Genomic DNA, 6,323 nt, shown 5'->3' on the forward strand with positions numbered 1-6,323 from the left:
AGGGTTTTTTGGTTTTTGTTGTTGTTGTTGTTGTTTTGGGGTGGGGTTTTTTTGGTTGTTTTTTGGTTGTCAAATTAGAACAATCAATTTCTAAAACACAGAAAATTGGATGTTCTGGGTGAGAGACTTCAGTATTAAAGTTTTTGTAAGGAAGTTTACCTCCATATGCCCTCCACTTATGAGAGTCCATGAAAACTTCTCAAGGGCAGATCTTGCTCCAGCAACCTCAGCAATGAGCCAGGGGCAATTCCAATGGGAGCTGGCCTGGTCAGCCTGGTGCTTTTGGCAGAGTTTGGCCACATCCAGGGGCAGGAGGGTGGAGAGGCCAGGGCTCCCTGTGCTGGACACAGCTGATCCCAGTTGGCTCCAATGGCCCCAGCACAGGGCACATCTGAGGCCCTCAGTCAAACAGGGGTGTCCAGATGATGCTCTGACTCATCAGGTTATGTGGTAGAATGTCCTGCAAGGAGCAGGGAGTTAGACTCTAAGATCCTTATGGGTCCTTTTCAACTTGAGATATTCTATGATTCTGTGACCATGACCCACATTTCCACCCAGGGCAACCCTTCAGGCCTCTTTCTTCAGGCAGAGTAAAGTCTGGGACCATCTGAGAGCTGTCTTCAGCTACAGCAAGGTGAGAGCTGTAAAGACAGTGTAGACAAACACTGTCATCCCTGGCAGACAGGGTAAGAAGAGCAATGACTACAAAAGGCACCATGGAAAATTCAGGTTGGACAAAATTACAATCTTTTTCACTTGGAGGGTGATGAAGTGCAGGCACAGGTTTCCACAGAGAGGTTGTGAATTTGCTGTTCCTGGGGGTTTTTAAAGGTCAAAGCCATGGCTTATCCCAGCAGGTGCTATTACAATACCTGCTTTGAGTGAGTGGTTGGACCAGAGACCTCCAGAAGTCTCTTCTGACCAGCACTTCAATGACTGTGATTATAACAGCTGTAAAACAAAGATGTGGTGGACTAGTTTTGAAAAGTCAGAAAAGTAATATAACTCAAGAAGAATATTTGCAGCCACTGCAAAAGAACTCCCATGCTTAGAATAAGGAGTCTGAAGGTTAAATCCTCCTGAGGAAAAACTGCAATAAAGATAAAGGTGGTATAAAGAAAGTTGGTGAGATCATAAAGATAGATGACCGGGGGGGGGGGGGGGGGGGATAACACTTCCTTTATTTTCAACACTTATTTTGCTTTGTTCTGATTTTTAGGGGGAAAAAATAATGTTGTACTGTCTTTTCAAGCGAAGCATAGCAGGCAATGCTCCTTGCAAGAAAAGTACAGCTGGGCGACAATTGCTGTGTTCCTGCAACAGGAACTGGAGGGCTGATGGAACTGGGATCCCTTACAGATCTGCAGAAGTGCTGTGTGGCAGAACCTCTCCCCCATGTATTACAAGTATTCAGGCTTGGACACGTGTGGAGGATCCAAAACTAAGCAGAAGATGAAAGCTGCCATCTCACACACAGGTATGAAACTAACTCATCTCATGCAAAGGATTTTCACACTGCTGGGAATGAGGAGAAGTGGGAACTACAGCCTTCCTGGAGGCAAGTTAACTCCAGCCAGAGGATCTGCATGGTCCTGCCCTGTTGAGGGAAGAGGCTGAGTCTGGAAGCCCATGGCCCCTGAAGTACTCCACTGGGAGGGGCAGAAATGGCCTGTAAGGGACCATGACTGAGACATGTTACGGATCCTGTATGCATGGAATGATTGGTGAGGCTGAAAACAGGACTCGGAAACCTCTGGAATGCAGTTGTGGTCACAAGCAAACACTTCTGTCCCTCCAGCCTCTCTGAAAAACTGTGCCCACATATGACTGAATGAGTTCAGAAAAGACAAGTTCAATGTGGACTAGGTGAAAGGAAGGGCTTTTAGAAGGATCATGGGAATGGAGGGCCTATTTTATAATGCCCTGTTTCATAAGAAGTCTTGTTTAGTCTGGCAGAAGAGTGGCTGCAAGAGAACATGACTTCTTTCTAAAAATACAAGGAGGGAAACACTGGGGAAAACTATTTAAGTGAAAAGCCATTTCTGGTGCAGAAACAGGTGATATAAATTGTCTCCGAAAAAAAACAGTGCAGATTTGTAACCAGATGAACAGGGAGGTCTAATTGCTGCAGCATGTTGAGAGTGGGGGACATCCAAACTACTTTTGTGACAAAATTTGACAGGTTTGAACCTGCTCATGAGGCTGTTCATAACAGCAGACAGTGGGACTCACTCAGTCAGGAGTTGTTCTGCCTCTGGCCCTGCAGGGCTGGTGTGTCAGAGGGCAGAGGTGCTGTGACTCCCACGCTGTTCTGCCATCAGGGCAGGATTACACTGCTCTTTATATTGCTTTGATAAACACAGCCTAAATGTTTTCCTTTGCTTTCACAGATTTCTTGTTAATCTCAACACTTGGTCCTGCTGATGTCCTGGGGCGATACTGTAGTCCAGCCAAGGACCAACGCCTTCTTCTACTCTTTATCTTCTGTTTTTTCCAGCACTGTATGACACTGCCTCTCAAGTGGCATGCTATTCCCTCTTCTCATTTATCTCCATGTTCTTCAATCCATCTGATTTACCCTCCTTATTTATTTTCTTCTGCCCTGTGCTACATCTGCTTGATCTTCTATACCATCCTGGATCTCTGATTTCCCAGCACTTCTTCCACCATTGGCACTCCTTTTCTCCCACATCTTCCTGAAGAGGGGTTGATATTTGATACTTCCTACTTCCAACTGATAATACAGGGAATCTACACTTCATAGATTCCATGCGGAGTATGTGCCTCACAGGATTATCATAAGATGCAGAACATAAATTAAACCAGAGCAGATGTACATTGAGATAAAGTGTGGCTTGGGGGACTACAACTGCTCATTTCTATGAATGGACCATCCTTCACTCCAGGAGATTCCAAGGCTTGTTTTGGGGGACAGAGAAGCACCACAGCTGGGTTAAGAAGGATATTTTGCTTGGGAATTTGCCTGCCTTTTTAAGGTGTTAGCCTTCTAGCTGAAAAGAAAGTCCTGGATCCTCAATCCTTTGCTACTTAGCTCCTCTTATGTGGCTCCTCCTCTGGTGTGCAGAGACTGTTTAAATTACATTTTAGCATGCACACGAAAGAGCAAAACACACCCTGCTCAAGAAAATGTCCATCAGAAAAGCATGATGATCCTATACCCCAATGTGGACACTTAAGGCCTGGTCAGCTGGATGCTCTCTAGGCTCTGCTGGCTGGGTCTCTTGGCTCTGGTGGGAATACAGACACCCAGCTCAGAGGGAGATGCCTGCACACAGACCAGTTGCATTTAATCAATTGAAATGCACGGGCCAGGAGTCACTGGAGATGCCCCAGGGTATCTCAGATGCATTTAGGGGACTCTCAGAAATTACACAAGACCTACAGTGGACTTGTGACCTTCTGAAGCAGGAGCTGTAGTTGTCTAGGGCAATGCAACAGTCTAGGACATCTTAAATGGCACAGAAGTTTTATGTGAGGGTAAGTGAATCAAGCTCTGTGTGTCTTAATCTGGAGCTAGATTGTGGCTGAAAGGCTAAAATAAAAATTTTCACGTGCAGCTGAAGAAACCAAAAATCTGGTTTTGCAAGTTCCAGAGCTTCAGGGCAGCACTTGCAACTTGATATCGATTATCCACTAAAACCAACACAAACTTAAATCAAAAAGCAATCACTCAAATTTTCAAAGAGGAGCAAAAGCAAAGTCTGAGGATATGACAGGTGACTGTTAATTGAGTTATAGCACAGGATACAGTGGCTGAAGACTTTGATACTGTAAATAAGAAAGCAGTGTTAGAAATGGCCTAAACTGAAATAAAATCAACTTTGAATGAGAGCAAAGTGTTTGCTGGCTCAGAGATTTGAAACTAACTTTGCTGCTGATTCAGTGGATAAAAAATTTCATTGATCTAATGCCTCTGACTTTCGACTTATGTAAAAAAAATGTAACTTAAATACAGCTCGACTGGAAGATTGCTGTCTGAACAATGCTTTTTTGTTTTTCTTTTAATGAAAAATTTCAGCTCCATTTTTCCATCAGTCCAAAACATCCTCTGCTTCCCACATTGTGAGATGACAACAATGCTCAGCTGTCTTTGGCCTGAGTTGTGGCACCAGGCCAGAAAGTATCTCAAGTTGTGAAAAGTCTTAAATCAACACATTTTACCACTAAAGAGCGAGGAAAAACAGTTTCTAAACCATATGAAATATTCATGTCTAGCATCTTGTGAGATACCATCTGGTTAGATCAAAGCAAAGCAGAGCTGATAGTGACAGAGAAACGTACTGGGTAGAAAGTGGGGAGCGTGACTTGAAGATTCATTGTTTCATGCCCTATAAAAGAGCACGACAAAAGCAGCGTCACTTCAGGAACAATAAACTTTTCCAACAGCAACAAAAAAAAAAATTGACATAGAAATGTTAATCTTTTGGGTCTGTTTTTAGGAAAATAGTAATGTACTTCAGATAATATCACGCTTCTCATAAGGGCATTGATAATTAAATTGCAATTTAATATTTGAAAGGCATACCCCCAAATTACCAAACAGGCACTTCTACAGCCAGCAAGAAGAATAAACAAAGAACAAATCCTGCTGCAGGCATTGTGAACTTCCAGTATTTTATATTTATATTCCCAGAAGTAAATATGTCCTTTTATCCCTAAAAGCTCTTGTTCATGGGGTGTAGCACTTGGGAGACCTGATTTTTTTCCCTACAAGTGCTACCTTTCTGATATACGACCTTGAGACAAATACTTTGCGTCTGTTACTGCTTCCCCTCCCATTTCCAGTCTCTTCCAGACAGTGACAGATTTGCTGTGCCTTATACAATGGGGCCTTCAGGTGCAATTGCAATGTAAATAGTGGCAGTACAGGTGCAGTTGTGAGAATATGGCTTTGATTATTCAGTTACAAGGTCACCCTTGGGTGGAAGGATTGCCGCATAAAACATTGCTGAGCCATCAGTCTGTGGCTGCCTCATGGTTATATAATAATGTTATTTCAAATGTACTGAAAGTGTTTAGGGCTTTGCCAAAATTGCCAAGTTTGTGGTGCAGTGGAACACCAGTGGTAAAATGGTCCTGTTGTGGTGCATTTTGAGTTTTACCAAGTTTCTGCATGTTTTTCTTCTTTGTTTTATAATGGTTTGTTCCATGTACCCCATGTTTTACCCCATTATGGTTTATCCCAGCTATTGTTATTAATCAATCATTGTTTATGTGACACCTGGGTCCTGCCTGTCACTTTGAAGCCTCACCCTGATCTCTAGAAAGTTCTGGTGAGGAGGTTGAGTGGTTGGTAGGGTCCACATCCCCCTTCCCCTTTTGTCCCTTGATTTATCCTATAAGTTGTCATTTATGTTCGGGGTCACTCCTTTCCCATTCTGGATTGGTTCCAGGTTGTATCCTCCCCACTCCCCCACTCCCATACTTAAGGTGAAAATCCCGCGAGTTCAGCACTCTCCAGCCACTGACTCCTGGGTGGAAAGAGGTCATGTGGATTTAATAAAAACCAGTTGAAGTTCCCCCCTGGAGTTCCATCCCTTTATTTCTCACACTGTTCACGCTTCTGCTGAGGAAAGAACCTACAGGATCAGAACTGTATTCCAGAATACAGGACTGTACCTTTTTGCGACGCTGGTGCCAGAGCTAGCCAGGAAGCGCGGGTGAAAACCCTGAGAGAAGCCCCACACCATCGCATGGTCCCACGCAGGTGAGTATGAATACAGAGACGCTTACAGTGCTGGGGCTTTCCCCACTCTCTCCTTGTTGTTGGCAATTTACCCGTATCTTTACTCAAGGTTAAGCTTTGTTCCACTTTGGAGAATAAGGAACTATTGTACCCAGCTCCATGGAGGGGAAAGATGAAGAAGGCAGAAATTAAATGGCTGCTATGGAGCACAGAGCTGGAATCAGGCCCAGAGTGCTCTCCTTTCCCTCTGCATACCTTGTGATAAAACCAAAATGCTACCCCTTAAACAGCAGTGTCACTCACAGTATGGGCTCTGCACAGCCTTTGAAAAGCAGGGAGGAGAGCATCAAATATTCCAGCCCATTTGATTTGAAAGCTGCCTATAATAAACCTTTGCGAACAGGTAAAACACACAGGTCAAGTTACATAGTTTCATAAATATCATATGAATTTCTGGCATTTAGGAATAAAAGGTTTTGATCTGTTCAGTTTAAAAGTGCTTTAAACATCCATGCATAATTTTAAAATCTAACATTAAGTGCTTTTCTTTTTGTACTTTCCAAAAGCTTAGCTAGAGACAATTTGGGCACAGGGTGACAAAACTTTGCCTTAATAA

General features: G+C 43.5%; 1 long non-coding RNA gene across 1 annotated transcript; it reads left to right on the forward strand.

Moving 5' to 3' along the window:
- The first annotated feature begins 455 nt into the window (after positions 1-455).
- On the forward strand, positions 456-5,514 carry LOC136301246 (uncharacterized). Its single transcript, XR_010723826.1, has 3 exons — positions 456-634; positions 1,220-1,477; positions 2,391-5,514. It is a non-coding gene; the product is annotated as an uncharacterized lncRNA (long non-coding RNA).
- Positions 5,515-6,323: the final 809 nt, after the last annotated feature.

The sequence above is a fragment of the Chamaea fasciata genome, unplaced genomic scaffold, assembly GCF_029207755.1.
Source record: "Chamaea fasciata isolate MVZ Bird 193981 ecotype frontalis unplaced genomic scaffold, bChaFas1.0.hap1 SCAF_1, whole genome shotgun sequence".
Lineage (NCBI taxonomy): Eukaryota > Metazoa > Chordata > Aves > Passeriformes > Sylviidae > Chamaea > Chamaea fasciata.